Source organism: Mirounga leonina, unplaced genomic scaffold (genome assembly GCF_011800145.1).
Source record: "Mirounga leonina isolate KUSES-001 unplaced genomic scaffold, KU_Mleo_1.0 Mir_166, whole genome shotgun sequence".
In the NCBI taxonomy this organism is placed as follows: Eukaryota; Metazoa; Chordata; class Mammalia; order Carnivora; family Phocidae; genus Mirounga; species Mirounga leonina.
In genome coordinates this window covers 24,853,198-24,875,941 of record NW_023270418.1, presented here as the reverse complement: position 1 = coordinate 24,875,941, position 22,744 = coordinate 24,853,198, and the positions used below count along the sequence as shown (strand labels likewise).

The 22,744-nt window shown below is 46.2% G+C and overlaps 1 protein-coding gene across 2 annotated transcripts in view; it reads right to left on the bottom strand.

Annotated features, from left to right (window-relative positions):
• PTPRJ (protein tyrosine phosphatase receptor type J) overlaps nucleotides 1-22,744 on the bottom strand; it is a 123,062-nt gene that overhangs the window by 64,547 nt on the left and 35,771 nt on the right. Inside the window, exon 1 of one of the 2 annotated variants that reach the window (XM_035012858.1) lies at nucleotides 5,666-6,729. The exons of the other annotated variant lie outside the window; for it this stretch is intronic. The gene's annotated coding sequence lies outside the window, so the exon portion shown is untranslated. Of the gene's footprint in view, nucleotides 1-5,665; nucleotides 6,730-22,744 lie in introns of those variants that run through there. 2 annotated transcript variants of the gene reach the window in all.

Here is a 22,744-nt window from a genome sequence, read left to right as displayed (position 1 = left end):
ATTAAGTTGCCATCTCCCCGTAGGTTTGATGTGAGGATTGAGGGGCACATAGTAGGTCCTCTATACACAGCAGCAAACATCAGTCCTTTAGAGGTGGGGCGGCACGGGAATTAAGAGAACACGCTCTGGAGTCCAACCCTCTCAACTACGTGAACCTGAGTGAGCTCCTCATTCCCTTTCAGCAACAATAATAACCATACCCACCCTGAAGGAAGGGTGGGGTAAAATATTGACAAGTACTGAACCCGAGCAATGGGTATATGGGAGTTCATCTGTGTATGTTTGATTATTTTAATAAATAAAAGAGCAAATGGTATAAACAGTACTTACTGTTTACAGCATTGCCGTGACAAGTCCGAAGTATGTGATCACCTACAGTGAGTGCAAATGTGAGCGATCGGTACAATTATTATCACTCAGAGGAACTGGGGCCAGAGGATCTGAGAGGTGAGGCACAGGGAGGGGTACGCTGCCTTGCAAAGAAAAAGCAGAGCCAGAAGATATTTCTGCTAACACAGAAGCAAGAACAGCAGAGAAGGGCAAGCCGGCACCTTGGATTCTGCTGTGTGATGAGAGGAACTTGAGCTAAAATTCTCAGACTGGCTGCCTTCTTGGCTCCTGCTGTCCACCCCAGACAGAGCTGTACTGAGGCCACGGAGAGAGACACTCTCTGCAAACCCACGGTCAACCCCACTCCCCACGCTGTGGGTGGAGTGGGCCCAGTTCAGCAGAGAGCACAGGACTCAGGCCGCACTCCTCCCCGTGCGCCAGAACAGTCTCAGGGTAGCCTCAAAACTCACAGGTGGTAGTAACAGATCAGTCCTTATAAAGATTTTTTGGCCTACAATATTCCCTTCCAATCAAAAAGTACATCACTACAACATCCAGACAACACAGGAAACTTCAACTCTTTTTTTCTCCAATCAGCTTTTAACTTTAAGCTAACAGAACCACCACCACCTCCCCCGCCAAAAAAAAAGTTGCAGGGCAAAAAGCCATACCATCATCCCCTCTTAGAAACTGATCTTTGATAAAACAGCACCTTGGCAAATCACCTGGGATAGGTACTATCAAGCCAGCGATGCCACAAAGTCGCTACTTTAATCTGACATCCAAGCAATGAAAAGAGAACTCCGAGTCATAAAATCCTGGATTATGGGAGCGCTGGCCCAGCAGAGCCTGTCCATGAATTACGAAGACAGAGATGGGGAGTGACAGATAATTTCCAACATCTCATAAAGCCTAATGAATGCCCTAAATCAGGGGTCAGCAAAATATTTCTGTAAGAGGCCAGACAGTACATATTTTAGGCTCTGCAGATTATACAACTGTTGTAGCAATCCGCCACAGGCAATGCATTACCTAACGACCGTGGCTGTGTTCCAATAAAACTTTATTTATAGGCATTAAATTTGTATTTCATATAATTTTTCACCTGTCATAAAATATTATTCTTGTCTTGAATTTTTTTTTTCAACCATTTAAAAATATAAAAACCACTCTTAAGGCACCTGGGTGGCTCAGTCATTAAGCGTCTGCCTTCGGCTCAGGTCATGATCCCAGGGTCCTGGGATCGAGCCCCACATCGGGCTCCCTGCTCAGCAAGAAGCCTGCTTCTCCCTCTCCCATTCCCCCTGCTTGTGTTCCTGCTCTCGGTATCTCTCTCTCTGTCAAATAAATAAATAAAATCTTTAAAAAATAAAAACCATTCTTAGCTCCCAGGCCACCCAGAAATCAGTGGTAGCTGGATTTGGCCCACGGGACCGTAGTTTGCCAACCATTGCCCTAAATCACATATTTACCCTGGATGGAGCCATAGGCTCAGGCTTACAGCAGGTCAGAACATGAACCTGTGGTCTGGGTCTGGTTCAGTGTCCTGGTTCCAACAATTATTACCTTGAGCACTAAGCTAGAGTTTAATCTTCTCATCTGGAAATAGGGATTACAACAGTCCCCTCCTCAAACACTTAAGAGAATTCAATGAAATAATGCCTGGCACAAGGCACATGCTCAAGAGAGGATAACTCTATCATAATTGCCATTGTTTCTTTGCTTTTGGCTAGACTTCAGTCAGCTCAGTGTTAAGAACACAGGATCTCCCGACGTTAGTCTGAATTTCCCATTGGAAGTCCTTGGCTGATATGACATGGGAAGGAACAAAATTTCTCTGAATGAGTATTCAAAAGAGAAAATAACTTGCAATATGGGCCCATTGATGACAGAGAATGGTGCCTGGAGGTCAAAACACATTGGCCACAGGGGCACCTGGCTGCCTCAGTCAGTGGAGCATGCGACTCTTGATCTCAGGGTTGTGAGTTTGAGCCCCATGTTGGGTGTACAGATTACTTAAAATTTTTTTTAAATCTTAAATATTTAAAAAAAAAAAAAAAAACCCACATTGGCCACAGATCTGCTTCTCAGAGTAGCTCCTCTGGTACCCAGTACATTTGCATTCCCTCTCTCTTAGCATCAGGCAATTTATTTTTCCACGTTTACCCTATCTCTCTAGCTAGATGATGAACTCTCTCCTAGGGTAAGGGAAATCCCACACTTCACACCCACTCATGCCTAGCGCAATGCCTTCCCTGATACATACTCATTCAGCACTGGCTGACTGGTGGGTTTTAACTAGCTCTCCAGGGCCTGACACAGACCTGGCCTGGCCATGAGTGGGTAAAGCCGAACAGATGTGTGTGAACTTCAGGGCCTCAAGAGCAAGCAATTGAGATATAGGTGGTCAGTCATAAGGTAAGATAAAATCTTAGAGATTATCTGTACCAATCTGCCTCTATTTCAAGCTGAGGAAACAGAGGCCCGATGAGGTAAAGTGATTTGTCAAAGTAGCTGGGTCTGAAACTCATCCATTCACCCCATGTTCACTGACTTGCATTCTCTATGCCAGGCTCCATGATCATTCTAGAGCACAGAGATAGAAGTTCCCTAGTCTCACGGTGCTTGAAGATGAGCAAGGGAGACAAAGCAATAAACAATTGATTTTTTTTTTCTTTGTTCCTTTAGGTGGAAGCACTTCATTTGGTGAGGACATCAAATTCTTACATTCTACCTCTCTGTCTTCTGAACTTTTCAACATACACACCTTTTCTTTTTTAACAACAGATGTAATCAATGTCTCCAGTAAAGGAAAGTGTGAGTCATAAAGGCAGAACTCACATTTCATGTATACTTTTCCACATACCTCCCATTCTCTGAGTAATCTGGGCTGCCATCCCCTACTTTGACTCATGCATCTCCTACTACCTTCTTAGAAAGCGAACGCTGTCTCACTCCCTCCTTTTCCCAACTGATTCCTGCTCATTCTACCAGGACAGCTCCGCCTAACTCCACCTCCCCAGCACGGCAGGAGCTTTCCTCTGTGGGTGTGCTCAGTCCCCAGCCTCACCTCCTGGCTCATGACTGTACGTGTCTCCTGGAATGGCTGGGAGCTCCGTGGGGGTAGGGGACTCTATAACACATGCCTAGCACAGGGCCTGAGCAGGTTGGGCGCTGGACAGCTGGATGGTAAGCAGTGAGCTACGCAGAAAGGGTGAGAGAGGGGACAAGTTCTGGGCATGAGAAATGGATTTCCTCTGGACAGCAGGAAAGAATGAAAGAGAACACTCAAACCAAGAAACAAACAAAATGGCAAGAGAGCACATGGAAGTGGTTCTCACACGTCGGTAGGTATCAGAACCATCTGGGGAACTTGGTAAAAATATAAAAGCCCAGCCCTGTTCTACTTCAACCAGCTTGGGCCTCTGTGTTTCTTACCAGCTCTCCAGGTGACTCAAATCCCCTCCGAAGTGTTGAGGACCACTGGATGAAGGTATTTTTTTTTTTTTTTTTTAGAGAGAGACAGCGAGAGAGGGAACACAAGCAGGGGGAGCGGGAGAGGGAGAAGCAGGCTTCCTGTAGAGCAGGGAGCCCGATGCGGGGCTCGATCCCAGGACCCTGGGATCATAACCTGAGCCGAAGGCAGATGCCTAACGACTGAGCCACCCAGGTGCCCCTGGATGAAGGTATTTTAAAGGGTCAGTAAGAAAATATGAGAGTCCCCTCTGGTCTGAGTAGCCACAACCTGTAAGCTCCCAGGAAAGCACTCAATAACTCCAGGGAAATGAGCTAGGAGTTGGTTTGGTTTGAGGGAAACTCAACCCAGAATAAACTGAAGACATTCTTTAATGGTCTTTAAATGAGGGAGGGACCTGGTCTTCTAGAATCCAGGTTGAGTTTTCCCAGTGGATTCTAGTTGATCTAAAACCAGACTAGACTTGGAGAAGGTGGGCCAAAGGGAGAGAGTTTCCCTCAGAAGTACTGCAAATTTCTGGCAGCTTCTTCCAGTTCTCCCTTCAACAAATCCAGCAATCCAACAAAGCCTAGAAAGTAATCCCATCAGCCTATGTGGGAATTCAGGCTAAGAGTGATCTTCCTCACTGACCAACATCTTGAAATGTTTTCATACCAGGGTCAGGAAGACCAACACTGTCACTCAGCATTTAGTAAGTCTTTTTCCTGCCCGTTGACTGGCACCATCTGTTCACACAACACATTATTTGCCACATCCACAGATCCCTGGCTTTTCCTTGTGTGCTTTCAGGAAACAGAATTCAACACTTAGAAGACATGATGGATGTAAACATCTTCCGTACACGGCAGTGACCGGGACTGAACTCCAGCGAGACCTACAGTAAACAAGTCAGCATTCTGCAGAAGAGGAAGAACGGATGTGGAAGTCAGACTGGGGTTCGAATCTCCACCCCACCACCTAGTAGGTGTATGACACCAGGTGAGTCACCAATTCACATTTTCTTCAAGAAAACAATGCTGCCTGACCTCCTATGACTGTGGTGAGCAAGCATTTCCCTCAGGTCTTGTACAAAGTTGATGCTTAATGAATGTTAGCAGCCTATTTCCCAAAGGTACACTCATCTTCAGAAGTAGCAATATTTGGCTTTGGACAAAAGACACACAACACACACACACACAACACACACATACACACACAAACACACACACACTGGTATTTTACCCAGTTGAAGATGATTATTAACTATTAATGATAATTACCACATTGTAAGAATAAATTGCATTATATAAAGAGTGACTCTCTTCCTAAGTTTGCATTAACAAAGAAAAAAGCTAAAATTCTCAAAGTCTCATAAGTCCAGTCCATCTTTCTTTGCTATCTAATAAAACACTTTTTATTTCCTTTCATGGGCTTAAACTTCACTAAAAGGCAAATTGTCTGAGGGCCTGCCTCTGAGACAACAGGACTCTGTGTGTGCTCAAATAATCCCCTGTTCCAGTTGACTGTTTTCTATTTTTCTGAATAGACACTGTACAGAATCAGGAATCAGAAACGGTCCTGTGATCTCCCTAATTGCTTCCACAGACAAGTCCAAAATGGGTAAATTTCTTCAAAGACACAACTGATTCAAACCCCAAATGTTCCTCAAGGAGCTCTCAGGCTTCTCTCCCACAATGGTGTGGACCCCCCTCAGCCAGCCCTCACCCCGGGGCTGGGCAAGAACCCAAGTGGCAGAAAGGGCTCCCCCTCCAGACAAGACCCATCCCCACCCAATAAAGGCCGGCACTCAGAAGAGGAAGGCCAGGAAGTCGAAGACAACATGGTCTTGGGCATCTGTCCTCTTGTTACCCTGAAGCTGACCTCAATTCAGATCCGGATTCTAGCATTTGGGAAGCCACTGTGCCACGAAGAACTTCTGCATCCCCAAAACATCCTTAATGGCCACGTATGGACTTCAAACCTACACGTCCATCCCAGGAGATGCTCCAGACCAGCCCACTCAATCTCAGTTTCCAAAGATCTCAAGACGGATCAGAGTCTCAGTCCTCCCAGTGTTTTACTGGGATTCTCCAAATTCCTTTTATCAGATCTGCAAGGAAATAGGCAGTTCCTGTTAATCAAAAGGTAGAGCAAACAAGCCCAAGTAGAGGCTGAAATCATATTGGTAAAGAGCAAATGTCCAAATTCCCAACAGGTTTGATATCAGGCAGGCAGCACTTGATTTCAGCCATCCACCTCTGTCAAAGTTACTTCCCCATTCAGTAAACTTAAAATGCCAGGAATATCTTATTAGGGTACTCAATAAGTTTGATAAAATGACTTTATTGCCATTTTTTAAAAATCAAGATAAGAAGAAGCTCCAGGAAGGTCATTTGGGCAAGATCTTTTGGTGGCACTCTATTTGGGATCTCAGAGGGAATATTCCACTCTTAAATGTTTTAACAAATTAACTACCAGGAAAACAATTTTACTTGTTCCTCGCTGTTCAAAGAAAAATTTCCCTGCTTGTACTGTGGCTTCTGACATCCTGCCAAGTTTCAGACACTGAAATATGAATGGGATTAAAAAGGATTAAGACAGAGTAAATGCTATTAACAGTTCTTCTATTGCATGCATCTATCTTACTCAGGAACCAATGACCCACCAGGGAAAAAGGAGGACTAAGGGGGAACTCGGCTCATTCAACACCTGCTCACTTGGGATGGCAAGGTCAGCAGTTAATGCTGGGCTCTCTCCAGCCACAGTTGTGTGTCTGTCAAAGGTTTGCACCATTCATCTTGACACATAATCAAAGAACACTTCATCAAGGATCGTCAGAGCTGCAGGGGCCATCAGCGATGAGCAGCTTCCCTTTGTATTATTATTATTTTTTAAGATTTTATTTATTTGACAGAGAGAGACACAGCGAGAGAGGGAACACAAGCAGGGGGAGTGGGAGAGGGAGAAGCAGACTTCCCGCGGAGCAGGGAGCCCAATGTGGGGCTCGATCCCAGGACCCTGGGACCATGACCTGAGCCGAAGGCAGACGCTTAACGACTGAGCCACCCAGGTGCCCCTGTATTATTTTAGAAGAGCAAAATCCTCTTGACAGATAAAATCTTACATGAATCCCAAATAAAGCCTGATACAATGGATACCAGTATTAGTAAGCCATAATTTTAAAAGTTCAAATTTATAACATCTACTTATTATGGAGCATTCATCTATTTTTTTTTTTTAAACAGTGACTTGGACAAACAAAAATCTGAAATCTTGTATTACATCCCATCCATTTCTGGGTTTCATTCGGTTGCACAAAATCAATAAAATTCTTATTCACATAGATATGCAGCTGTAAATGGTCAAAGTTTAACAATTTGTCTCAATTAAACAGAGAGCAGAGGTTTTATCCCTAAGGGCATCATTTTTTTAAGAAGTTGACAGTACAAAGGAGCAAAGGAGTAGCCTCCAGTGTTAAAGGGTTTTTTTTTTTTAATTTTTTTCCCCAGCTTTATGGAAATATAATTAAGGGTTTGAGGTATATGCGTGGTGATTTGATACACGTATAAATTACGTACAAGATGGTCACCACAATAAAGCTGGCTAACACCCATCATTTCACATAGTTACTTCTGTGGGGGAGGAGAACATTTGAGATCTACTCTCCTAGCAATGTGAACCAAACACTTCACAGAACTCCTGAAACATTTCACATATTTCACTCGTCTATACACTAATTTTATACAAATTCTACCAAAGGATTAAAACAAGGAGGGGAGGGACACTCCCTTATTCTTTTTTTTTTTTTAAGATTTCATTTATTTATCTGAGAGATAGAGAGAGCATGAGGAGGGGGAACTGAGGGAGAGGGAGAAGCAGACTCCCAGCTGAGCAAGAAGCCCAACGTGGGGCTTGATCCCAGGACCTCGAGATCATGGCCTGAGCCAAAGGCAGACACTTAACCTTTCAGCCACCCAGGCGCCCCTGAGCACTCCCTTATTCTATGAAGCCAATATAATCTTGATACTGAAACAAGGACAAATAAGAAAAGTTACAAGTCAACACTGTACGTGACCAAAGATGCAAAAATCCCAAATAAAATATTAGTGAAGATGAATTCAGCAATGTGTAAAAACAACAGTATCACGACCAAGCTGATTTATCCAGGGAATGCAAGAATGGTTTAGAGATAGAAAATATACGTCATTTATTACAATATCAGATTAAAGGAAAAAAACACAAGGTCATCTCAATGCAGAAAAAGGATTTGATAATATTCAACACTCATACATGAAAAATTCTTAGCAAATTCAGACTAGAAAGGAACTTCCTTAACCCAGTAATGGCAATCTACCAAACAGAGCAGGCAGACTTCTGAGCCCAGGTGAAGCTGGGGAGGATTCCCTTTAAAAGCAAAACCAAGACATGATTTATCAACTAAACTTTAATAAAACTGGGGCCGGGGCAGGGGGCAGGGGGAGACTGAGACCAAGACAAGGATGCTCAGTCACCACTTCTGTTTGTATAGCAGACAAGAAAAGGAAATAGATAGGAATTAAAAAGGAAATAAAACTCTTATCTACTTACAGAAAATGAGATAATAAAATTGGCTGTATAGAACAAAATTTCAATTCACAGACACATTGTTAGAAATAATCAGAGAATTTCATTTAGCACAGTTACTAAATCAAATGCGTTTCCATATACCAGCTATAAACAGAAGAGGTGATTTTTTTTTAAATTATCATTTATGATAACAAAAACCTAAAGAACCTAGGACTGCATCTACTAAGCTCTTAACGGAGATAATTATCAAACTTTATTTAAAAAGACTTAGAAGAGATATACCACATCCCTAGACTAGAAGACTCAATATTGAAAGATGTCAATTTGGGATACTTGGGTGGCTCAGTTGGTTAAGCGTCTGTCTTCAGCTCAGGTCCTGATCCCAGGGTCCTGGGATCGAGTCCCACATTGGGCTCCTTGCTCAGCAGGAAGCCTGCTTCTCCCTTGCTTGTGCTCTCTCTCTCTCTGACAAGTAAATAAAATCTTTTAAAAGAAAGATTTTAATGCAATCCTAATCAAAATTCAAATGAGGTGAGTTTTTTTGTTTGTTTGTTTTTTTCAGAAAGTTGATCCTAAAACTTAAATGGCAAAAAGCAAGGAAGTGCCAGGACCTCCTCCTGAAGAATTAGGTAGTCATTTCCTCTACCACCAATTAAGACTTAATATAATGCTAATCATAATTAACACAATGTGGTGCTAGTGCAGGAACAGACTAAGTGACCAATGAAACAAAATCAAGAACCCAGAGAGAAACCTCCCCACCTACGGATCCTCGCTCTAAGCTCACGTGGCCCTGACAATCATCAGCAACAGAGGGAAGAATGGTGTCGGAAAATGTGGTATCCACAGGGAAACTGTGAAACTAGATCTCTATCATCAAACCATAAACCAAAATCACTTCTAAAGAAATAAAAGACGTAAATGTGAAAGGCAGTACCCTGAAACTTTTAGAGTAAAATAGCAGAGAGTATCTTTATAATTTCAGGGTAAGAAAATAGTTCGTACGCAAAACCCAAAGTATAATCATTACAAAAAGTGACTGATATATCTGACCCCCTTCAAAACTAAAAACCCCAGTTCCTCAAAAGATACCTTAAAAGAAAGAGGAGTCAAGCCACAAACTGGGAGAAGAATGCAAAGCATAGAGCCAACAGAAAATTAACCTCAGAATATAAAGAGCTTGAAAAAAATCAGTAAGAAAAAGCAAATAATCCAACAGAAAAAAATGACTGAAGGACCTGAACAATATTTCACAAAAGAAATACAAGTGACCATTAAAGATAAAAATAACTTCTCAGATGAAAGCCACAAAAATATGGTTTTGCAAAACTTAAGATCTCTGATAGCATCCAGTGATGGGGAATCCACAGATTGACAGGAAGTCTTATACAGTGCTAATGGGACAGGAAATCGGGCACAATCACTCTGGAAAACAACTTGGCAATCTTGTGAAGTTAAACTTCATCACAGCAATCTCACTCATGGGAATGAGCCGGATAGAAACTCTCACCGGGTGTGAACCAGGAGACACGAGCAGGAATGTTCACAGCATCGTATGCAATAACCAAAAAGAGCGGGAAAAGCCAAATACCAAACATTCAGAAGAATGGATCAATATGTTGTGGAATAACACACCAATTAACAGTTCACGCCTATACAACTGAATTCACTGCAGCAACACACACGATGGATGAATATTAGGAAGACAAGACCGAGAACAAGTCATAGAAAACCACGTGAAACACTCCATAAGAAGCAAAACTAAACAATAGCCTGAGTAGGTATAGATACACAGATAGGTTGTTAAGATTTTTTAATGCTGATAAGTGATAAATATAATTCAAGATAGTGGTGATCTGGCTGCAGGGTAGGCAAGTGATGGGCTTAAAAGGAACACAAGTGAATGAAGTAACTGGCTGGTGGGTTCACAGGTGTATGATTTCCTCTTGCAGATGTAGCGCAACTATATTCCTGTGATTATCAAATACATGATAGACATGTTTAAGCCATGGACACAATTCATATCATCATCATCACCAATGACCACAGCAACAGCTAACATCTATCAGGTGATCACGAGATGCCGGGCGCTGCTTCAGCCATATAAAGAACTCAAGAAGTCAGGTGACATGCCCAAGGTGGCACCCCCAGGTGGGGGGCAAAAGCCAGAAGACAAACCCAGACCTCTGGTGCATCCACCAGACACTTCTCTTTTTTAAAGATTTATTTTTATTTATTTATTTATTTAAGAGAAAGACAGAGAGAGCAGGGGGAGCGGCAGAAGGAGAGGGAGATAAGCAGACTCCCCACTGAGCAGGGAGCCCAACACAGGGCTCAATTCCAGGACCCTGAGATCATGACCTGAGCAGAATCAACAGTTGGATGCTTCCCGACTGAGCCACCCAGGAGCCCCTCCACAGACACTTTAATAACCACCTGCTTTATTCAATTAGCAGCTAATCATTAGCTTCTAGAAAAATAGTTCTCAGTTGACAAGACAGCAACAGAAAGGTAGGTTACCAACGGTTGTGAGAAACAGTGTCCTTAATTTGTAACTAATAAGCTTGCGGCTGGTTGACTTCTTATCTAAGCAGAGCAAATCCAAAGTTCTCACCAAAGAGCCATCCCTTGCACCGATCAACAGGCCTTCTTAACGAGGGAGGGAAAGCAGCGGATCTACAGCCAGGCGAGGGTCACAGGCCTAAGTGCAGGGTGGGGGCACGGAGGTACTGAGAGCCGTAATTCCAGAGAGAGAGAGAGAAAGGGAAGGGAGAGGGGCAGTAGAGAGGGAAGGAGGGAGAGAGAACGAGAAGAAGGGAGAGGATTAGGAAGTCAGGAGCTGGCTTGATCACTCGGTTGGTTAGACAGGGTGGTTGCCAGATGAGGTCACAGCAGGGGAGTGCAGGAGGCTGCTGGTCACAGATCACGGCAGAGGCCACCTTCCCCTCCAGAACTGATCTAGGAGAAAATTGAGACTCTTTTCCATGGGTTTGGAGACCTGCATCCCAGTCCTGGATCAAAATACCTGTTCCATCCCTGGGGTCACCTCACCTTGTTTGGGCCTCTAGTCTTTTGTCCATAATATGGGATTTGTCACTCCTGCCTTCTAACTTCACAGAACTATTCAAAGACCCAACAAGACGGCACATACCAGCTCTCTGCAGACCGCACTCTTCAAATATTATGCTAACAACATTTTCCTGTCTGCAAAAACACACATTGAAGACAGCTTTTCAGAAGTAAGTGGCCACCCTCCTCAGTTTGGCAGCGGCGGCCAGAAGCACCTGCATTTCTGAACAGCACCCGGGGGAGTCCAGAAATAACAGTGTATGCTGCCAAAGCCTACAACCTACGAGCTTCTTAGGGGAGACTCAACTCTACCCCACGAACCAGCAATGCTCCAGGCCCCACTCGGATCTTCAGCAGGCTCTGCCCACCGGGGCCCCAGGAACCAACCTTCGATCTTTCTTGTGGGTGGGGGAGGGACTGACTGACATGACCCCCGAGCAAAGAGTGGGAGCTCTCAGAGCTGGCTTCCTTAGACTTGGCTGTCTCGCTTAGACTTGCCTTGAGAGCAATCCTAAGAAAGCAGGTATCTTTGAGAAATTTTTCCAGTCACCTAAGGAACCAAAGGTCAAATCTGGAGCAGAAAGGGAAAAGGGAGTCACATAAACACCTACATGTCTTTCACTTAGGGGAGGCCAGTGAAGACCGGCCTTTAAGAAGAGAGGAGTGGTGAGGGGCGCCTGGGTGGCTCAGTCATTAAGCGTCTGCCTTCAGCTCAGGTCATGATCCTGGGGTCCTGGGATCAAGTCCCACATCGGGCTCCCGGCTCGGCGGGAGGCCTGCTTCTCCCTCTCCCACTCGCCCTGCTTGAGTTCCCTCTCTCGCTGTGTCTCTCTCTGTCAAATAAATAAATAAAATCTTTAATAAAAAAAAAAAAAGAAGAGAAGAGCTGGTCCGTAACGCACCCCTCAGTCACGGCACACCAATAAATAAGTAAGACCCATCCTGCCCCAAGGACTGTACACAGTTCTATTCTGGAGCCTAACCTTTTAAACACACATACACTTACGTCCTTAAGAGGAAGTAATAAGAAATGCAAATTTATAATAACAATGATGATATGACAACACCAGCCCTTTTACTGAGCTCTTAAAAGGCCAGGACACATTTTCCAACACATAAGTCATCCAATAATACCTCACTGAGATAAGGAATACTCTTACCTCCGGATGGGAAGTGCTGGTATGGGTCTGGGTGTCAGGGTGCACCCACTCTGTGGTCTGTGAGGACCACGTGGCACGCGAGGCCACCCTGGTGCACGGACCTGTCTCTGAGGAAGGCAGCTGTGTTTGACTCTGGTCGGGGACAGGACACCAAAGCCTCTTCCTTATGAGTGACTTGAGGGGACAAGGCAGAAATGAAAGCCAGGCCGCCAGTATCTGATCAGGCGCTAGAAGCTTCAAGAAAGGAAGTCAGAGGTGGCCTAGGGGCTAGGAAGGAGAGACCACCTTCCTTTCTCCCTGAGCTTGGGTACCAAGTGGAGGTAGGAGAAGAAAATGTGTGTGAGGAAGAAGGGGAAGATCCAGGTCGTCTGGACATTTGTTCATTAGCCAAAGACAAACCAGGTGGCAAGTGCCACCCATCACATGGGATACAGTCTGCTGCGGTGGCCCTTGGGAGCGGCTCCCACCTGATACGGGGTGTTCGACAGGCTGTAAATTAACTGGGCCACTCAACAAGCCGTAAATTAACGAGAGTTTCCTTGACCCGCTAAGACTAAGGAGTGGGGGGAGGGGACTGAACACCTGCTTTGTTTAAAAATGTGTTTTCCCACATTTCTCTGGAATAACGACAGCCAATATTTATCGTGAAGCAGGCTACAAAGGAGCACTTCTCCAAGGAGCCCATACATATAGATTAGATAAGAGATATAGATATATAGACATAGATATAATCTGGGGATATACTATAATTAGTGCCATTTTACAGATGGGAAAACAAAGGCACTCTACTTCAATGGCTAGTACAGTAGTACAGGGCCCTAGAACTAGGATGTGACAGGGCCAGGCCTGGAGTCCCCTCTGCCTCTATACCTTCCATAAGAGTTCCTTTCATTCCCTGACCACCACCATGGGCCAGCATGTGCTAAGCATTCCACATTCATTTCCTCATTAAACCCTCTCAGCAGCCCTTTCAATTAAATGCATCATCTCCATTTAGTAATTCACACATGTATAGTACGACATCAACTAAATCTTCTTAATGCATTTAAAACAATACCGAAAAAACACACACCGCATCATTAACAGTGGTCTCCTCAGGTACTTGACTATAGGAAAAAAAAAAAGAAAAAAAGAAAATTTTTTTTAATATGTTCCTGTACTTGCCATAATTTCCATGCAGGGCATGACTTCCTTTTACAATTAAAAAATGTCTCCTAGTACATTTGGGTATGAATAACAGCCACAATTAAAATGTTTAAAGTGGGGCGCCTGGGTGGCTCAGTTGGTTAAGCGACTGCCTTCAGCTCAGGTCATGATCCCAGGGTCCTGGGATCGAGTCCCTCATTGGGCTCCCTGCTCTGCAGGGAGCCTGCTTCTCCCTCTCCCACTCCCCCTGCTTGTGTTCCCTCTCTCGCTGTGTCTCTCTGTCAAATAAATAAATAAAATCTTTAAATTAAAAAAATAAATAAATAAATAAATAAATAAATAAATAAAATTTTTAAAGTGGTTCTCAAACACAGCAGACAGATCCTGGCTGCCCAACTCATGGACCAGGGCTGACAAACAGTCCATCTCGAATATGAAGAGATATAGCGTGCTACCTGAATAAATAACAGACAACAAATCTGAATAAATAATAGACAACAAACCTACACAGAGTTCCTAAAGCAAAGCATGTCGGCTGACTTGGCTGAAGTCAATACAACATAAATTTTCTTAATACGACACGCCAGGATGGAAACTGCATTTGCTGAGATTGCCCCAAGCGAAGCACAACCTGCGTTAGTACAGAAGCCGCGTGGGATTCCCGCCCTTGTGCACGGATGGGCCCATCGCGGGCGTCTAGTTCATCCATCCTGCAGGACACAAGAGACTTAAGAAGAAGACAGTCCGATAACGTGCAGAGAGAGAAGACTTCAAGACGAGGAACACGGGGAATCCCAGCGGTGATGACTACCACCTACCGAGCTCCGACTGGGGGCCAAGAACAAAGGTGGGCATTTTTCATACATCACTCTGCCCAAGTCTCTAGGATAAGCCGATGGCAGCAAGCCAGCGACATTTAGGGCCACTTGCCAAGTTGCCATGCTTCCTTCATCTGTGAACATATGGAGTCACTAAGGGTCACTAGGAGAGCATGGTACTGCTCGGCTCAGGCCAGGGCCATTCCATTCCCACAGATAATTTTTGTCGGTTATTATAAGGCTTCAAGAGGAAGTATGGGATGTTCTTCGGTCTTTAAACTGACATGTCATGAGAATTTCGGCATGCTTGCTACTCTGTGGTATCTCTGTTCAAGGGCTGCCTCTCCATGCCCCCAGAGGAGAAAGAAAATGCTTGCCAATCATCTTGGGACTCCAAGAAGGAGGCAGGTTTCCCACCCACCCCCAAGAAAGGGAAGTGCCCGAACTGTGTGCATAGCACTGGACCCTGGCAAACCCTTTACATCCCATCCTCCTAGGACCTGTGCCTGGGACTGGAAGCAGAGAGGCTCAAAACGTATCTTTGAAATCATTCAACAGTTGAAGAGAAAGATCACCAAGAGAGGACTAAGAAGCCAAGTGACAGCTGGTGTTACTTAGAATCACAAGTAGGAAATGCAGGGACCTTGCTAAAAATACAACCCTTCTGACTGATGTCACTCACTGACCAATCATAAGAACCTATTTACTAAGGAAGAAGGGGGAGGCAAAGAGAGGAGGGTTTCCTTTACCCTTGAGCCAAAATCTCTCCCAAACCAAACCACCTCATTAAATCTTCATGTTAACTCCTTGGGTAGGTACCCCAATTTCATAGATAAGAGATCAGCTTGTAAGTGGCAGAGGCAGAATTGGAATACAGGTGTGCTTGACTCAAAACCGGAACTCATCACCATCCTCTTTGGGTTTTAGCCCTGACTCAGATTTGCCCGGTGTCACGTGCTTCCTCTGAGTCTCCGGTCCTCACCTGTGAAATGAGGGGAACCTATCTTAACTGATTGCTCGGGCCCCTCTAGCTCTGACATTTTTATGGTTTTATCTACCAGGATTTTGGACTTCCCAGATCAATGCAGTTTCAAACATTACACACACAAAACATTAAAGGTCAACCCAAGAGTTGCAACTTTTTATTTTACCAAATAAAGGGTACTTACCACCTGCTGTCATTCTTGTTTCACAAAAGGAAATACTTTCCCCATAAAAATAGAGGAAGGACGTATTCTAATGAAAGGATGATCCTTTGAACTGAGTTAGTGTCATGAGAATCTCAGGGGGTTATCCTTATTTTTCTATTTTTTTTTTTAACATGGACGACTAGAAACTTCACAAGCCCTGCACTGGTCTGCAGACCAGCATCAGGAAACTCGTGTCATGTGCCTGTCTAACCACATTCATCATAAGACATAAAATCCATCACTTTGCCTGGCATACTGGAAGAACACACTGCATTTTCGTTGCAGAATTAACTGGTACAATGTGATGTACAAATCAATTATCAAAATTGCTAAAGAGAAACAGCACTGATCACAGTAATCCTGTATTCAATTTTATTACTTGTTGCTGTGGAGACAAGGTGCTCAGTGCTTTGTCCACACTGGTTCATTTAATTCTCCATATCCAACTTTTGCCCATTTTCTATCAAAGTGCACAGTTTTCCAGGGCCACGATGACATGGAAGTATTTTCAGATGGGGAAAAACACAGATTTCAATGTAGTTCATGGCACAACGTGGGGACACACAAGAGTCTTTTTCTAAAAGCCCTGTTGCACTGAGAAGAGCACAGGAAGTGATACAGGAGCAATTAAAATAAACACACACGCACAGTGTCTTCCTGCAGAGTCCCTGGCTGGTGGGGAAGGACAGGTGGCCCCAGACCACCAACCTCAGTTGCTCAATAAATCCCAGGAAAGGCCCCACGTGAGGTCCATGCCATCATCACAGACTACGAAGTGAGGAGAAGCAGCTCCAGGCTAGAGGCTGGAGACAGCCCAGGACCCAGAATCAAGGTAACTGAACCTCCAACAATGCAACATGTCGCGGGCCTCAGAGAACCTCAGATTGCCGTCTGTAGGATGCAACCGTCCCCGCCACCGCCTCACATGCCACTGACCTTGTCCCGCATCAAGGCTCACCGCTTCCCTGGAACCCATCACTGTGTCACTTCTCACCCATCTCTTTCAGAAGAGTGAACAGAGCTAACACGTGGAGAAGGTTTCAAGAATTAAACATAAATACGTCAGAGCAGGAAGAGACCCCACACGTTATCTTACCTCCTCAGCCCCAGTCCCCAGGCCCAATTTTTAAGAAACGAGAAGAGCAAGGCCCAGAGAGACAGCAATGTGCCCAAAGTCAGGCAGCTGGAAGGCAAAATGTCATTCAGACAGGCACCTCCTGACCGAGGGGATGCTCCCTCATAAACAGCAACCGCCTGCCTGGACAGAAGTCCTGGTGTGAGTCATGGGATCGGGGTCCACACCGTCCCTGCCCCAGCCTGCGGGGCTCCGCCTACACCACTCCCTCCTGAACCATTTGGTCTCAAGGCCCTTTACGGTCTTAAAAATTACTGAGGACCCCAAAGAGCTTTGTTCATAATGCATCCATTATTTGTTAAAAAAAATGATGCTTCACAGAAAATATGTGCCAATATGGAAAAGAATTAGTGAGAGGAGTGGCATCATTTTAGATGTCGCCAATCTCTTTAATGTCTGGCTGAATAAGAGTTAAACTCTCTTATGTGCTTCTGCATTCACTCTATGATAAGAGGGCTTGGGGGGCCTGAGGTATAGGAAGACATCCTGGCGTCACACAAGCATGTAGTTGGAAAGGGAGTATTTTCACAGACTTCTCGTCAATTGTGTATATATATATATATTTTTTTATACTACACCAAAACTTGACAAATGGTAGGTCGTTTTTTTTGAAAAGTGGGCCGCATTGTAGAATCTGAAACTGTGTCAGTGATTTTTCCCGTCCTTTACATGAAAAGCCATGGGCCTTTCCATCCATTGCACGTTGAATGGCTCTTTCTACCCCACGTGGCTTTGTGCCATCACGTGCTGCTTACTTGGACAATACTGGTTTGCCAGGATTTGCACTCATGAGAGAATGAACATGAGAAGATAAAGAACAGTCACATATTGTTATGACGATAATTCTGACCATGCAGACCCCCGGAAGGGGTCTCAGGAACCCGCCGAGGTCCTAGGACCACGCTTTGAGAAACACTGGCCGAGACTAAAGTCAAAGAAGTTCCCTTCACTCATTCGGCAAATACTTACTGGGCACCCACTATGTGCCAGCAACCATCCCAGGTGCTGGGAATTCCACGACGGACAAAACAAAGTCCTGCCCTCGGGCGGCTCACATCCTCTTGGGGGAGGCAGACCATACACGAATAAGCACTCAATGTACACTATCGCGTCAGGTGGTGGTAAATGCCAGATGAAGCCCTGTGCCAGGCATTTGCACATGAGCATGTGGTTTCCCCAGGAAGCCGAATTCAGCCAGCCTGGGATTCACTAATTTAAGGGTTGCACAATAAAATATGGGGTGTGTTTTTTTTTTAATACCAAAATACTTGTGGACACGGGCAGGGGCGGAATGGGGGGTGACCCGCCCTAGAAGGGTTGAAAGCTCACCACTGAGGCTGGATTCCTTTCTGATTGCTCCACGAGAGGGTAAACCTCAGAAGTCACCTCAGTTAGAGGCTCCCGTCCTCCCTGCTTGCTTGCACGATCCCTTCGGCAACCCCATGCATGTACAGCACGTTCCAATACAGTCCTGCGTGAGCCTCACATGAATCCCTGAGAGATGGCCTGGGTGGCTATTATTCATCTCTTTTACAGATGAGGAAACTGAGCCTGGGAGAGGTTTATAAGCAACACGCCAAGGGACACCTCAGAACTTGAAACCCAGTCCCCTGACTACTCAGCATGGTTCATTCCACCACAAAGATTTTTACCATTTCCTTCACCTCTGATATTCCTTCACGTAAGGAAGAGAAAAGAGGTAAAACGTTGAAACCAAAGGCATCAGTTTAGCTTCTTCCTTCAAAAATGTTCTGCTCGTCACATCCCCTTCTGAAACAGCAAATCTGTGAATCTGAGAGATGGGGCCTAATGCTTAGTAGGCACCAAGTGTTTGCAGCTATGAGCTCCATAAATGTTTATGGAGGCTTCCTGTTGTGCCAGGGACCAGTCTAAGCGGCGGGGACCCAGAGGTGAAGAAAAAAGACCTCATCCCTGCCTCCTGGAGCTGATATTCTAGAGGGCTGCCATCTGCACAAAAAGGGGACACTTAGCACTATTTGCCCCATGTACCCTAAAGGAGTTAACACCAAAATCCAAGCTTCCTGAGCCTTCATCAATAGCATCAGACCAACCACAGAGCCCTGTGTTCAATCGTGGCCTCGAAACACCCTTTCAGGAGAAGAAACAGGCTTTATTACTCTGCCCCTTCGCCCCCCACCTCATTCTACAGATGGAAAAGCCAGCCCAAGGCCCCAAAGCCACTCCCTCTGACTCTTACAATGAGTCAGAGGTGTGACGGGGCAAAGCCAGCTCTCGTCTTGCTGAGAAGCCCTGGCCCAAGCCCGGCCCAGTTCGCTCTTTTTAACATCCCAGGAGGCCTCCTTGAACAACAACCATGCATTTGCAGTGACCAACCAACACACAACCCCGCCGGGGAAGTGACTATTTCAAGAGGAAAGGGGCATATATAGCAACGGCCCTCGGCGGCCACCCAAAGTACAACCAGCCCTTCGATGTCAGCCAACCCCAAAGCCCCATCGAGCTTCCTCTCCCCCCAGTGCGCCTTGCCAACACAGTTCCCACCAAGGTTTAAAAAAGAAGGAGAAGTTCCCTTCTGCCTGGCTGGCCGGCACATTCCACTGACTCAGACCGTTCTGGACGCCACGGAAAAGACACTGTTCATTTTCCCTGGGCTGAGAACTGGCCCACATCCGGACCTGTCACCAGCAGGAGGGGGCACTTGGCGTCCCAACACAAGCAGATGAATGGAGTGCTATTTTTAATGTTTGGTTCCTGTCTTTATTCCAGAAAGCCTGGCCACCTGCACCAGATGCTCCAAGTGTGGCTTGCAGACCACCCGCATCAGAAACACCTCGGCGCTTCAGGGAACTCCAGATTCTAGGGTCTTACCGCACCTTGGGAGCAATCAGCAGGGTAGTACTAGGAATGTGAACCTTTAACAAGTGCCTCTAGCGATTCTCTTGCAAAATAAAGTTGGAGAACCACTGACAATCGAGTTTGCGTTCTTTCACTCATTCATTCCCTCACTCAGCATCTGCCCAGTGCCCCGATACGCCCAGCACTGCGCTCATGAAGAGGCATACAAAGACAAATTGTCTTCCTGAGAGTCCAAGGAAGACCAGTAGTACGCCGTGAATGCTAAAAGAGCATGGGATACCATGGGAGCCCACACCTGGGAGAATTCAACCTGCCTGAGGGGTCAGAGGCAGCTTCACGGGTGAGGGGATCTTGGAGCTGAGACCAAGAGGGTGGTGAGGGGGATGCTACGTAACAATCATTCTCTGTCCCGGCTGGCTTTGGCATTCCCTTTGGCTTGGCCAAAACCAAGATGGTGTTCCTCCTGTCCTCGCCTAACCCGGTATATCCTCCTGTCTCGCAGATACTCAGTACACATTTAGTGAATGAACAGAAACAGACAATGGATCGGACACTGTGGGAATAGGAGCTAGGAAGCCACTCAGAACAGCTGTTATGTGCGCCTACTGCTTAAGAACACAGGCCCTGGAGTGAGGCTGAGGAGGGTCTGATTGCCATTTCCCATTTTTGGTCGTGGGCAGATCAGCCTTTCCAAGCCTCACCTTCCCCATCTATAAAATAGGGACAGTAGCTACTTCCCAAGGTTGTCAAGAAGGCCAAACCTGCCTAAAAAGCCTCTGGCATGGAGCCTGGCACATGGCACGCATTCACAAAAGTCAGGAAGTCTTTAGCAATAATCCTAAAAGGCCCAGTTCCATCACCAACCAGCTTTGGTAAATCCACCCATCTGGGGCCTCGGGTTTCCCTGCAAAACAAGACGCTTAGACCAGACCCTCCCTGAAGTCTCCTCTGGCAACAAACACTTTTCTGAAAGTGGTAAGAGACTGTCAGTCCCCGGGATCTGCCCTGGACTGACGGGCATGTTCTCTCTGGCTCATGGCGCCTGAAATCCCAGCCGGCATTTCTAAGGCTGGGTGAATGTCACGCCTTTTCCCTGACTGGGGCCATGCCTGCGGCTATTTTGTTTTCCGTTGGACCTCCCTTTCCATCCCATTCTCCTTCTTCATATTCAATTCATATTCTCCTTCTGCTCATATTCAAAGAGCTCTGTGAGTGACACTTGCCCCCAAGCAGGCACGGGACAGCAGGGAAGTTGGCCTCCCCGCCCCCTCCTCACTGGGGCTAAAGGGAGTCATCAGCTTCCTCTCTCACCCACAAAGGCAGGGAAAAGAAGCATCAACACCAGCCCCAAAGAGCTCCAACTGCCCAGGTCACACTCAAACACACCCTTGGGAAGCTTCAGGGGGTAGAAGGCGGCCTCCCTGACAGCCCTTCTACTACTCCTGCCCTCCCTGCAGAACAGAGTCGCCCCCCCAAAAGCCCCCAGTCAGTCAGGTGTGGGCCTCTGGGCCTCACTCCCGTCTTGTCCAGCCCCTCAGCAGATAGCAAGCTGTCTTTGGTCAGGGCATGAGGAGCCTACCCTGGACTTGGACCCACCCAGCTGGTCCAGCTTTACTCTAAGACCAGCCCAGGCTCAGGGGCGCCTGGGTGGCTCAGTTGGTTACGCATCCGACTCGTGATTTCAGCTCAGGTCATGATCTCACGGGTCATGGGATCAAGCCCGCCGTCGGGCTCCACGCTTAACGGGAAGTCTGCTTGAGATTCTCTCCCTCTCCCTCTGCCCCTACCCACACCCGCTCTCCATGCCCTCTTAAATAAATAAATAGTTAAGGGGGAAAAAAAAGACCAGCCCAGGCACCCCCATCACGAAAGCAAAACCCTTTTGCCCTTCCACACTCCCCCGCCTAAGGATGCCCACATCTGGAGCACCACCTCCAAGACATGGAGTTACACAGAAGGGCAGAGCAACGACTTGGGAAAACTCTCCCACATTGCTTCATCCTCTAAACTGTCCCTTGACCCTGCCTGTCCCTTCCTCCCCATTCACATTCTCACTCACCCTGGTCGGCCCACACCAGGGTCAGCAAACCTACTCTGTAAAGGGCCGGGTAGTATATACTCTCACCTTTGCAGGCCGCACTGTCTCGGCTGCAAGTCCTCAAGGGTGACAGGGCTGTGCGACAGCAACCACAGACAACATGTAAATGAGTACGTGCGGCTCTGTTCCAACAAAACCTTATTCATGGACACTGACATCTGAATCTCATGTAATTTCCACATGTCACAGCACCATTTCTCAGCTCTCTGGCTGCACAGAAACGGGCGGCAGAACACAGTTCGGTGCCCCCAGATCCACACCCTCATCACCTCGTTCCCAGACCTCGGCGACATTCTCCTACCTGGCCTTCCCGGCCCCTCCTACTCACCCTTAAATCCATCCTGCTCCCTACTAGCCCTGCTCGTCTTCCTAAAACTCCCGCTTTAATCCTCTCATTCCCCTTGTACAAATGGCCAAACATCTTGGCTACCGTTTGAGGCCTGTCTCACTTGGGCTACAAGATGTATTTCCGCCCTTGTCTCCTCACAGCCTGAACTGTCTAAGCCCATCCTCTTCCGTTTCCCCTGAGAACCTAACCTCCACCGAGTCTCAATTCCTACAGCACGTGTTTATGCCATTCACAGAGCCCTCAAAGGGCTTACAATTTGAAAGGAGAGAAGTGTAAATAGATAATTATTGAAGAATAAAATAAATGTTCTAATTGATGTCCATGAGGTCATACTGGAGAACAAAGCAACCAGCTGAGGGAAAATCAGGGGAAGGCTCCATAAAGGATTAACCCCTAAACCAGGAGAGTAAGGATTCATCAAGGCAATAAGACATAAGGGTTTGGGAGCAGGCTGGAAAGATTTGCACAAAGGCATGGGTTGGAGCAGGGTGGGGTGTGACTGGACAGGTGGCAAAAGTCAGATCATGAAGAGCTTGGCTCAGGAGCATGCTCAGTAAGGCTGTTGGGTTGGCTCCAGAGCATGCTGGGTAA